Source organism: Triturus cristatus, chromosome 5_1 (genome assembly GCF_964204655.1).
Source record: "Triturus cristatus chromosome 5_1, aTriCri1.1, whole genome shotgun sequence".
Taxonomy (NCBI): domain Eukaryota; kingdom Metazoa; phylum Chordata; class Amphibia; order Caudata; family Salamandridae; genus Triturus; species Triturus cristatus.
Window position 1 is genome coordinate 47,117,872 of NC_140587.1, and position 12,875 is coordinate 47,130,746.

Below are 12,875 nucleotides of genomic sequence, written 5' to 3' on the forward strand. Positions count from 1 at the left end.
CAGCTTCTTTCAGGAAATCCGATCAACTTTTTATAGCATATGGACGCTGTCATAAAGGACGTCAGGTTACTAAACCAACGATTGCACGCTGGATCTCGGCGGCTATTGTCTTCTGTCACCAAAGGGCAAATAAGCCTCTGCAGTCTCCAGTGAGGTCACACTCCACTAGGGCAGTCTCATCATCTACTGCCTTATTTGCTGGAGTATCTTTGCAACACATCTGCAGAGCAGCTACGTGGTCGACCAGACACACGTTTACTAAGCACTACTGCTTGGCAACTTTAAGCGAGGAGGATGCTGCAGTGGGACAGGCAGTGCTGCGCAATCTTTTTAAGTAAGGTGAGCCTCTTCCTCCCGCCTCCATATTGTTTCCATATATGTATATTATGCATTTACAATGTTACAGTTGTTCAATACTGTTTTTATGCATAAGAAGATTGATTATCTATATATGTTGAATCTATTTTGGCATGGAAACAATGGTGATTGTTACTGCTAGCTATTCTATATTCAAGCATGTGAATCTATGAAAGACACCACAATACTGGAGAAGAACAATTGTTACTTACCTGTAAACAGGTGGTTCTCCAGTATTGGTGTCTTTCATAGATTCACATGCGACCCTCCCTCCTCCCTTCAGAGGCTCTCTTCTCCTCATACACTCTACAGTCACTCTTGTGCTACGAAAATCTGAGGTGAGAAGCTCTGAGGAGAAGGTTCTAGAGAGGGGCTGACGCCTGATTGGCTGGAGTTCGGACTTACATAATGACAGAGATAGACTACAAAGGTCTTTTGTCTCTCTCCATTGTATTCCTATGGAGTTTTCTCTTATAGGTACACTATGTGTGTTTTACACCTACATGCGCTAATTATATGATTACTTGTGTATATTTTACTATATATATATATATATATATTGCTATTTTATTTACCGTGGGACTCCCACTCCGACGACGGGGAATATTCAAGCATGTGAATCTATGAAAGACACCAATACTGGAGAACCACCTGTTTACAGGTAAGTAACAATTGTTCTTCTCCAGGGACCTGGCAGGTGACTGCTTTATTTTTCCTCGGCCAATTCCCGCAAAACGTCCATTTATCAAGAGGGCAGCAGACCTGTGTACCTCCGCTCGCAGGGTTGAATAGCTTGGTACAGGATTCCTACACGTGTCACCACCTGGTCAACTGAAGGGACGTATCAAATGTAAACACAACAGCCATGCTATTTTCGCTACAGACCAGTAACTGAACCTAATTGGAAATATTGAGGTATTTCATATTAATTATAAATATATATATATAGAGACAGTATTGCCCAAATAACAGTGTTTAACTAATTGTAATGAGGTTGTGCACCTTGTAAAAAGGTAAAGTTCGAGGTGAGAGCCCCTTAGCGTTTCTGGATCTCTGTTTTGAGGCACACGCACACATCTCTGTAGTAGGTGCTCAGTTAATGACCTTATTAGCACAGCTAGGTCTGGTGTTCAGAAAACAAATACCAGGGGTTGGAGTCTCAGCAGAGAGGCCAAGAGAAAATATTCTACCCACTGACCCAGAAATATTGCCATGACCTGTGCCCACAGTCACCGGAATTAAGCCGCAGGTGAAGATCAAATTATGGGGCAACAAAATGCAAAATATGCATTGTAACGTGGCACATTTTGTGATGGAATTGCTTCATTCTGGTTTTCACACAAGGGCAACGTTGTCTGTGCAAAGATTTTACCAGTTTAACAACCAAATGCAGCAATAAACAACTGAAAGATAACAAGTCTATCTTTAGTAAGGGGCTTCCACTGCACCCTAACACGTGTCGCCACGTTTAGTAGGTTTAGATCAGACTGACCTAGACAAATCATTAAAAAAAAAAAATCTGCAGTGTATGATGGATTAGGCGGCAAATCCAAAGTTATGTGGCAAAAAAGCATCCGTAGAATCGCATAATTTCAGTGGTTCTGCCTTAAGCCCGACAGCCCTGTTGTGTTCCTTTTTGGCACTGAAGTTTGCAGAATATGCCCTCCATCTGTTCACCGGTCATCGGAAACCGAATAACGACACAGAGCCATGGTAGCGCGGAAAAGTGTTAGAATTTGAAATACCGGCACTATCCCTTTAAATGTATTGCAGAGCTGCTGAGAAGTCTTGCTGCTCTCCCTTTCAAATACATGGTCCTCTGTGGTGAAGTATGAAATTCCGAACCCTTTCGCTCAGCGCCCAGATCCGATTCCATTCACAGCGCAGCGCTATACAAGTTGCCTCACAAAGTTCCATCATGCCTCACTCGGCATGTTGGAACAGTGAGATGCTCACACCCGTCCTCTCTCTCGGCTGTAGGGAAGCTGTACGGGTGACCGCATTTTAGCCCGAAGACTTTGGAACGCAATGTGATTTTAACGCAACGGGCATAACGACGGCGTCATTAGTACGCCCGTCTTTTTACCGATATGTTTAATATGGCCCCTGCAATGTTAGCGATATATGCTGCTGTTACTGACTTGGGTGCAGCTCTAGGAGTGACTCGGAGCCGGCGCTAGATATGAAAATATAAAGTGCAGGCACTTACCACCCTAGAGCAGTTCCGGCCTCTTTCGCGTGCATTTAAGTAAACGCAGTGCATGCGCTCTGTCACAGTCATATAATCTATTCTAGATCTGAATGTTGCCAAAAACTAAAGGATTAAAAGTTGCAACTTGTGGCTTGCCTCCGTAAAAGGATGTTTCCTCAGAGCTCACGTGGCTGCCGGTTTGTTGCGCTCTCTGCCCTTTGGCAAACGCAGCCACAGACAGCCAGCGACGCTCCCCTCCGGCGGAGAGCGCCTGTCCAGCAGAAGCGCGCACGGTTCACCCTGGGCTACAGCTCGGCTCATTTAAGGGTAAAATCAGGGTTTAGACCGGCTTTGCAGCAGACTAACTCAGAACCTGCTGCCCGTATGTGGTATGCAACTACCACAGGCTGTGAGGCGGTAAATTCATCTCCGCGCTGTGCCCTAATGAAAGACGTGCTTCTGTTTGGCTGTGTGTACACAACGATTTGGAACATATGCTCGTTCGGAATCCCATGCTTTACACACTAAAGGATGTCTAAAAAGATCAAGCTGTCGAGCCCCTAACAGTTACTGGAATAATGTAGTTTTCTTACAGAAAGTATGCACCGCACACACACAAGTGGGCAAGTGGTTTTCACAATCACAGCAAACGTATCAGAACATGCGCAGATAATCATTTTCACAACGTGCAATAAAGTGCCCTTGTAAACGCCGTAAGTGTGAATGCCATTAAAACGCGTTCTGTAATAACGAAAACCATTTTAATGCTATATACTGAAAATGCCCAATAAAGTTCTTCCAAATCAATATGCTGGAAAAGTAATCTTTGCTTCCTTTCGGAAGAGGTTGACCGATCCAAAGATGCGGCGGCCGGGTGTCGCACTCCGCGCTGTGGTGCTCAGCGCAACGTGTGTCTCGCTCCCGGCGGCTCCTTTGAGTCGTCCCGCAGGAGGGGACAGTGCCACACGTGTGCTTTACAGAAATGTATTTGGGAAATAAACGTGCGTCGTCTGCATTTCGGCTTCCGTACTGGTGTCATACAACCGGCGTGTGCGCTGAACGCAAGTAAAGCACGTTGTGCGTGCTGGAAGAGAACGGGAAGAAAATAGTGCTCACCGTCTAAATAAACAAGCATTTGCAATGCAATAGGAATCGCATTTACACGAGACCGATTACATTGGAAATGGGAGTGCGGCGGGCTGGCGGAAAGGCACCAACAGGAGGGGGGGTGAGAGGGGGCAGAGAAGTCACAGAGGGGGCAGAGAAGTCACAGACTGCGGGAGGGGGCGAGGGGGGGACACAGGGAAGAAGATGGTGTTTCAGTAAAGGGGCCAGTAGCCATAGAAGGATACAAATGACTGACATGGCTGTCATGAGGCGGGACTACCAGCTTACAACCAATCGGAAGGCAGTATTTATAACCTAAGTGTAAGAAACTGGCTCTATATACACTGCTACAAAGTGAGGATACATTGTGTATAGAGTTCAAGGATTCCAGAGGTTTGACAGAGGTTAAAGTTAGATAAAATCTTACTCTCTAAAGTGGTAGCTTGGTCGAGCAGTAAGGCAGTATCAGAGGACAGTGTAAAGCATTTGATGTACACACTCAGTCAGCAAATGGTCTCACACACTCAAGAACTGAACTCTAGGCCAATGGTTTGTATATAAAAATATACTGTTTTATTTCTAGAGTCAAGCAAGCCTGGTACAGGAAAGCATATACATACTTTGCGGTAGTAAATTACTTGTATGAACACAGTTCAAAATTGCAGTATGACTTGTACTGGTTTTGGTTACAGTTTTAAGTTAGCAGTTTGCAACACATTGCAGGTATAGTACATTCAAAGGAATGGGTTTTTAAAGAAAAATGCAGTTAATTACTTTTCAGATTCCTTTTACTAACACAGGGTTGGATCCTAGAATCAGTCCTGGGACATTTCCTGAAAACAGGTGAGTAAATGCGTTTTAGTTAGAGGTACGATTTTTAAAGAATATTATTGTATTTCAAAAGTTGACACTATGAAACTTTTTCACAAAGAACCCCCAACGTTATCCTATGGAAGGAAATTCAATTCACAGGTAAGTTACTTTTTAGTTACTTTTCTTACTCAGTGCTGGACACCTGGGTTCAGCACTGGGATCTTTCCAGCAAACAGTTGAGAAAATTCGGTTAGGTTATTTGTGCGATTTTTAAGGAATATTCTTAGTTTTCAAAAGACGAAACTTTTTGGGAGAAAAAGTGTCAATGTTCTCCTATGAGGAAAAACGGGTTATCGGTTTCGAGGTAAGTATTCGGTCTATGAAGTTAGGGTTCTGGGGTAAGACTCTGGGTTCTCCCAGGGTCAGTGATTCACTGTTCTTGCACCCCCAGTGGCACTAGGGCGGCCGGGTGCAGAATGTTGAAGCCCAATGTTATCCTATGGAGGATAGGGGGGCTCCGGTTGGTGGCTGCTGGCAAGCAGGCCACGGGGTTGTGGGAGCCTAGCTCCTAGGGTTAAGCTCAGGGCAAGTTGGGGACCAGGTTAGCAGAAAAGGGGCAGGCTCAGCGGCACTAGGGCGGCAGGGTGCTGTTTTGAGGTCGGGTGCCCTGTTGATTTCAATGGAGATTCTCTGGGACAAAGAAACAGTGCAGGCTCGGGACGAGGCTCTTCCAGGAGTGACCACCGCTTCGAAGGGTAAGTTGGGATGTTGAGGGTTGGTTAGGCACTGCTGGGTTGGGCACACAAGGCTGTGGGGCGTCGGGTGCAGGGGTGCCTTGGGATGTCTGATTTTTCTTACCCGCTCTGGTCGCGGTAGGGGGGGTCCTCTGGATTGAGGCTGCAGGCGTCGTCTGGAGGCTTGAGGCAGGTCAGGGGTCACCAGATCTCAGGGCAGGATCAACGGGGGGGGACCTCCTCGTGGTGTTTTTCCACTCAAGCTCTGGCCGTGCTTGGCGGGTGCAGAGTGGGCTGGATTTGCGGTTTCTGGCTGGCACCAGAAGCTGCAGTTCAAACACGTCCGGTGTTCACGGGAGAAGCAGCTTGGAAAGTGAATGCAGGCAGGTCCTCTGGGGTTTTTGAGGTTGCTGGTGTGAGAAGTTGGCCTGATATGTAGTGCTCACTATTCTAGTGATCACTGTGTATCATTCCAAACGACCCTTATTGATGATTGGTTGTTTGGAATGATACACAGTGATCACTAGAATAGTGAGCACTACATATCAGGCCAACTTCTCACATTGGTGAGCAGCGGTTGGGATTTGAGCTTGCTGTTGTTTTACCACACACGTATCCTAAGGATATCGCAGTGAAAGATCACATAAGTACCCAGGTACATATAACTTAACTTAGAATACTCCGAGTTCTACTGAACCGGCTGTTGTAGTGTAACAGGGCTTAGCACACCCCGACTACAACTCTTAGCAAGGGATCAGTAGGTAAACCCATAGTGTAGGTAGGTGCAACACTTACACCTCACTAGAAAAGCATGTCGGTCCACGGAGAGTCTGCAGGGACTCCCTTAGTGGTCAGTGACCCTCCACAGGTCGTGTCACGATATGCAACTCTTAGCTTCAAGGAGATGAGACAACTGTGTGCCTCCAGGAAGCTAAACCAGGGTTCTAACCCTACCATCGCAATACTGATAGGTCTCTTAGAGGCGTACGATGCTAGGAGGTCCTCTAACCCAGGTCCCCCCAGTGCAGATGGGAACATGCCTCCCTTAGAGGGAACCCTCGGTGACCCAGACCTCGACCTCCACACAGAGGACGAGGACGAGTTATCGGGAGACGAGGCAGACAAAGGTCCAGTGGTAGTCGGCAGGCTTACAAGGACCAACTTAAGCAGGCATGAGAATGGAACTGGGGGAGCCCCGGGCCCACGCTCAAGCAGGCTTAACCTTGGGAACGGACGAGCTAGGTCTCTCTCCAGAGGCTCTGGCAGATCGGTTCATACACATGTCTCTCAGGCATCTTCTCAGAGAGGAATGACTTCCCCTCAGAGGAGGGAGCATGAAGCGAAGATGCGGGAGGTCAATCTGAGGATCGAGCGGGAAGAACTTGCCCTCGCCAAAGAAAGACTTGCCTTGGCCCGAGAGCAGAAATTAAGTGGGTTAGATCCCACTGGTGGCAGCATTCTCAATAGAGAGAAAGACAGGGGTATAGACACGAGACACCTGAGTAAAATAGTGCCCCCCTTTAAACAAGGGGACGACATCCACAAGTGGATAACTGCCTTGGAGAGGGCCTGCACTGTCCAGTGCGTCTCTCCAAGTCAGTGGGCAGCTATACTGTGGCTTTCCTTTGAAGGTAAAGGAAGGGACAAGCTCCTCACTACAAGAGCTGAGGATGCTAACAACTACCAAGTCCTGAAGAACACACTGATTGATGGGTTCGGCTTAACCACGGAACAGTACCGGGTGCTGTTCCGGGACACCCAGAAAATTCAGTCTCAGGATTGGGCTGACTTTGTCGATTGTGCCACTAAGGCTTTGGAAGGCTGGTTGCTGGGTAGCAAGGTTACTGATTACACAGGATTGTACAATCTTATCATGCGAGAACAGATTTTAAACAACTGTCAGAACCAATTGTTGCATCAGCACCTTGTCGACTCGGATCTGACCTCTCCCCAAGAATTGGGAAAGAAGGCAGACAGATGGGTCAGAACAAGGGTCAAGCAGAACCAGAATCAGAACCAGGGTGGTCAGAAGAAAGCAGACCAAAAGGGTAACAAGAACGAACAAAATGACCAGAAGTCTTCGACAGGTCCCCAACAAACCAAAGAGGGTGGGGGTCAGGCTTCACAGAAGAAGAAGACTCAAGAAGGCCAGTCAAAAAGGTGGTGCCAATACTGTAAAAGTAAGACTCACTGGTTTAGTGAGTGCACCAAGAAAGGAGGGCAAACTCCTGCCACTGCAGCCCCTAAGGCACCTGCGCCCCCTAGTACAGTCAGCAGTGGTAGTGCGCCTCCCAAGGCATTAGTTGGGTTAACCTTGGGAACCGAGGGGAGTGACGACTTAGTCGGCACGCTCACTCAGGCCGTCCTTGTCTGTACAGGGGATATGGATATGTCCCCTGATGCCAGTCCCAATACTTTGGGCAAATACAGACAGACACCTTTGATAAATGGAAGAGTGGCTCAGGCCTACAGGGACACGTGTGCCAGTGTCACCATGGTGACGCCTAACTTCGTGGACCCTGGACAGATCATGCTAGGTACCAGTTACCTAGTGACCAATGCCAGCAACGTCACTACCATTCACAGTATGGCAGTTGTTGATTTCTCCTGGGGAGGGGTAAGTGGCCCGAAAAAGGTAGTGGTTAGTTCAGACCTCCCCGTAGAATGTCTGTTGGGCAATGATTTGGAAACGTCACAATGGTCAGAAGTGGAGCAGAGGACTCACATGGAGATGCTAGGCTTGCCAGCACATGTCCTTGCTGTGACCAGGTCACAGGCCAAAAGATGCCCCACTGAACAGGTGCTGGATCCTGGAAGAACGGACCAGACACCTTCCAAGAAAAGGAGCAGTAAGGGTAAGGCTTCGCCTTCCCCCTTGCCCCAGGTCGTGGATCAAGTCTCCGAGGAGGCTGACCTTAAAGAACTGAGGGAAACTGAGCCGCAAGAGCTTGAACCTGGTCAGGTTGAGTTTCTAGGCTCAGGGGGACCCTCCAGGGAAGACCTGGGGAAGGCACAGTTAGACTGCCCCTCACTTGAACCCCTCAGACAGCAGGCCGCTGCTGAGGCTGCAGGGAACGCCACAGGTACCCACAAAGTGTACTGGGACGATGGACTCCTGTACTCCGAGGCAAGAGACCCCAATTGTTCCACACTTTCACTGGCCCCACATGTCCGAAGATACGAAGGAGTTTTGCCGCTCCTGTGTCACTTGCCAAGCCAGTGGTAAGTCAGGTGGCACGACAAAGGCCCCCCTCATACCACTACCAGTGGTGGGGGTACCCTTTGAACGAGTGGGGATCGACATTGTCGGACCAATGGAACCCCAGACAGCATCAGGGCACAAGTTTATACTGGTGGTGGTGGACCACACCACCAGGTATCCTGAAGCTATTCCCCTTAGGACCACTACAGCACCTGTGGTGGCACAGGCCCTACTGGGAGTGTTCTCCAGAGTGGGCTTCCCTAAGGAGGTCGTCTCAGACAGAGGTGCAAACTTCATGTCGGGATATCTGACTGCTATGTGGAAGGAATGTGGTGTCAACTACAAGTTCACCACACCCTATCACCCACAATGCAATGGGCTTGTTGAGAGATTCAACAGGACCCTAAAAGGGATGATTCACGGACTACCTGAAAAGCTTCGGCGGAGATGGGATGTCCTGATACCCTGCCTCTTGTTCGCCTACAGAGAGGTCCCGCAGAAGGGGGTTGGCTACAGCCCTTTTGAGCTTCTGTTCGGACATCCTGTAAGGGGACCCCTTTGTTTGGTAAAGGAAGGATGGGAGAGACCTCTCAGAAAGCCGGCATCAAACATTGTGGACTATGTGCTCGGTCTCCGCTCGCGGATGTCGGAGTACATGGAAAAGGCGTCTAAAAACCTGGAGGCGAGCCAAGAATTACAGAAAGCTTGGCACGACCAAAAGGCTGTCCTGACTGTGTACCAGCCTGGACAGAAGGTGTGGGTGCTGGAGCCAGTGGCCCCAGCAGCACTCAAAGACAAATGGTCTGGGCCCCACACGATCATTGAGCAAAAGGGAGAGGTCACCTACTTGGTAGACCTGGGAACTCCCCGGAGCCCCCACAGGGTGCTCCATGTAAACAGGCTCAAGGCATATGTCGACAGGGAGGGCATGGGCTTGCTCATGGCCACAGATGAGGGACAGGAGGAGGAGAGAGAACCTCTCACAGACCTGCTCTCTCAGAACCCTGACGATGGATCAGTAGATGGTGTTGTCTTTTGTGGCAGCCTCTCTGGACATCAACAAGAGGATTGTAAACAGGTTCTTCAATCCTTTCGACATATGTTCTCTCTGACACCCAGTCAGACCAAGTGGTGTACCCATGAGGTCGACACTGGGGACAGTCTGCCCGTAAAGAGTAAAATCTATCGGCAACCTGATCATGTCAGAGACTGCATCAAGACAGAGGTGCAGAAAATGTTGGAGCTGGGAGTCATTGAACCCTCGGACAGCCCCTGGGCTAGTCCCGTAGTGCTCGTGCCGAAACCTCACACCCAGGGCGGTAAGAAAGAGATGAGGTTTTGCGTGGACTACAGAGGTCTCAATGCGGTCACTAAGACTGACGCCCACCCGATACCAAGAGCAGACGAACTTATCTACCGGTTGGCCTCGGCCAACTACTTAAGTACGTTTGACCTGACAGCTGGGTATTGGCAAATCAGGTTAGCTGAGGAGGCCAAGCCCAAAACAGCATTTTCTACCCCGGGTGGGCATTATCAGTTCGTGGTAATGCCCTTTGGTTTGAAAAATGCACCTGCCACCTTCCAAAGGCTGGTGAATCGAGTTCTCACTGGGTTGGACGACTTCTGTGCGGCGTATCTGGACGATATCGCTGTCTTTAGCTCCACCTGGGAGGATCACCTGGTCCACCTGAGGAAAGTGTTAGAGGCCCTGCAGAAGGCAGGCCTCACTATCAAGGCCACCAAGTGCCAGATAGGGCAGACACAGGTTGTATACCTGGGCCACCTTGTAGGTGGAGGCCAGGTTCAACCATTGGAGAGCAAAATACAGGCCATCCAGGACTGGGCTCCTCCAACCACCCAGACGCAGGTTCGAGCTTTCTTGGGCCTGACTGGTTATTACCGGAAATTCGTCAGAAATTATGGATCCATTGTGACCCCGCTAAACGACCTGACAAGTAAAAAGATGCCAAAAAACAGTTCAGTGGACAGCAAGCTGTCAGAAGGCATTCGATGACCTAAAGCAGGCCATGTGCACAGCACCTATCCTAAAGAGTCCAGACTACTCCAAACCATTCATTGTCCAAACAGACGCTTCGGAGCTGGGTGTGGGAGCTGTTCTATCGCAACTGAATTTGGATGGTCATGACCAGCCCATAGCTTTTATTAGCAGGAGGCTGACCCCCAGAGAGAAGAATTGGTCAGCTATTGAGAGGGAGGCCTTTGCTGTGGTTTGGGCCCTGAAGAAGTTGAGGCCATACTTGTTTGGCACTCACTTCAAGATTCAGACCGACCATAAGCCCCTCTTGTGGCTAAATCAAATGAAGGGTGAAAACCCCAAACTACTTAGGTGGTCCATTTCCCTACAGGGGATGGACTTCACAGTGGAGCATAGACCTGGCACTGATCATGGCAATGCAGATGGGCTCTCCAGGTATTTCCACTTAGAGCAAGAAGACTCACCTGGTCAAGGTTAGCTTATTGTCCCAAAGTTTGGGGGGGGGTCATGTAGGAGAGTAGGGTCTGCAATCCTATGATCACCCAGATTTTTTGCTTTTGCTTCATTGGTTTACGACTTTCTCCGGCTGTGGGCCTGCCAATCAGACCCACAGCCTAGCTGTTCTCTCTCGAAATTAACACACATGTACATTAGGTGCATCCACTAATTGGAACTGGGCCGCCTTGTCAGTCCCTGTCTCAGCATACCACAGGTATCCAGGGCATCGGTGTACCCAGGGCCTACCAGGGGCTGAAGCATGTATTATGCCACCCCTGGAATGGCCGCCCAAATCTGACACAACTGGCTGCACGACAGCTGGGGCCACGTGGTGTAATCACCCGTTGCTGTAGGGGTAGTATTCCTACACCTAAACCCTGAAATGGACACATGGATTCCTATCAGTCACTCCTATAGCAGGCCTTATCAATCCTGAAGGCAGATTGCAGGGGATCATGTGGGACGGTGCTCTGGCGCGAGCTGAGCCCGTCGACGGCTTGCGGAACCAAGTCCTAATAGCCGTTCCATGGTGACGCGGGCCAACTACTTTTAATGCATTATAATCCTTGCGGTTATTTGCTAACTTTGGCATCACATCACCTACACATGTCGAGTAAGGTGTCATACGAATGGGAATACGAACCCCTCGCCAGTCCTGGCGACGGGGTTAGCATTCCCCCCCTTTTAGAGGGACACGACATGGAAGTAACCTTGAACCCCGGTTAAAGTTGACTCAAGCCTCAGCATCACAAAATGGATGCTGCCACCAGACACAAGTCTGACCTCCTGCTGCTGGGGGACCTTCCAGCAAGGGGAGCTTGGACAAAGGGTTTCCTGTCGAGGGCGGTGTTAGCACCATCCCAGACAGGGTTTGTGTATCCCAGGTAGGCAGGGCTGAAAGGAAGGTGATTGCAAGTGGCACCCCGGTGCTCACTGTGCATAGCCCGGCTCAAACCAGTTTCGGGGGCACACCAGCCCCTGAGCTGGCGCGAAGCCGGACAAAGGATAGGGGTGTAACCGCCCCCCTCCTGGCTCCACCCATAGGTAGTACCTAGTCACGGGCCAGCCCCTTCTCTTAGAATAAAGGTAGGAGCGAGTCCCCTTCCCAAATTGGATAATCAGATAATCGGATAACTCCGAATCACGAACCACTTTCCACGAAAGGAACTCTTGACTATTTCTGAAGACTCTCCCTTGTGGCTAAGGAGTAGCCACCCTGCACCAGCAGGCACCACCTAAGCGCTTGCGGTTTGCCCTACGTCTCCTACGGATCAAGACTGCCCAGCTCGACGAGACCCGCGTTCCCTGCCATCTCTGACCTTTTACCTACCTCATCAGCCCAGCTGAGAGTCGTAGGTGTGACGAGACCTGCGGGACCGGCTATCTTCAGAACCTGCACGACGCTTATCTAGCACGCCCACCGAGGGACCCTCGAGTGAGTGCACCTAGGGTTTGAGAAGCCCTAAACCCTGAGCAGCTCCAGCATCGAAGTCTGTCTCCCCAGCATCCACGAGATCTGCGTGGGGGCCCTTCCGCTTCTTGCTGTTCCCAGCGTTGTCCGACCACTTGCCGACCGGCTTGTGGCCCTCTTCACGACGCTCCAAGATTATTTGCATCACCGGTCTGGTTGCTCCAGACTGGCTCTTGCTCCCCTTCAACAGAGGAGTACCACGGACCCTCCTGGTCCACTCCCGACGCCATCTTGACTCCCCCGCTTGGGTTGCCACTGCCAAGATCCGCTGCCTCTTCCTGGGCCCAGCATCATCGACAGCAGACACCTTCGTGGGACAGCTCGCCCTCCATCCTGGTCGCCGCCGCGCCTCCTGGTCCGAGGAACAGCCGAGTCCGACGTCACCCACTCACCTGGTCGAGGTGACTTCAGCCGGTACCCCCCTGGTACCCACACGATCGCTGGCTAGCGGTTGAGAACTGAGTCCCCTCTGCTTTCAGGTTTCCTTCATCACCGATCCAGGCTTG

The 12,875-nt window shown here is 50.1% G+C and overlaps 1 protein-coding gene across 2 annotated transcripts in view; it reads left to right on the forward strand.

Moving 5' to 3' along the window:
- CPSF1 (cleavage and polyadenylation specific factor 1) overlaps positions 1-12,875 on the forward strand; it is a 514,820-nt gene that overhangs the window by 157,558 nt on the left and 344,387 nt on the right. The gene's annotated exons all lie outside the window — the stretch shown is intronic.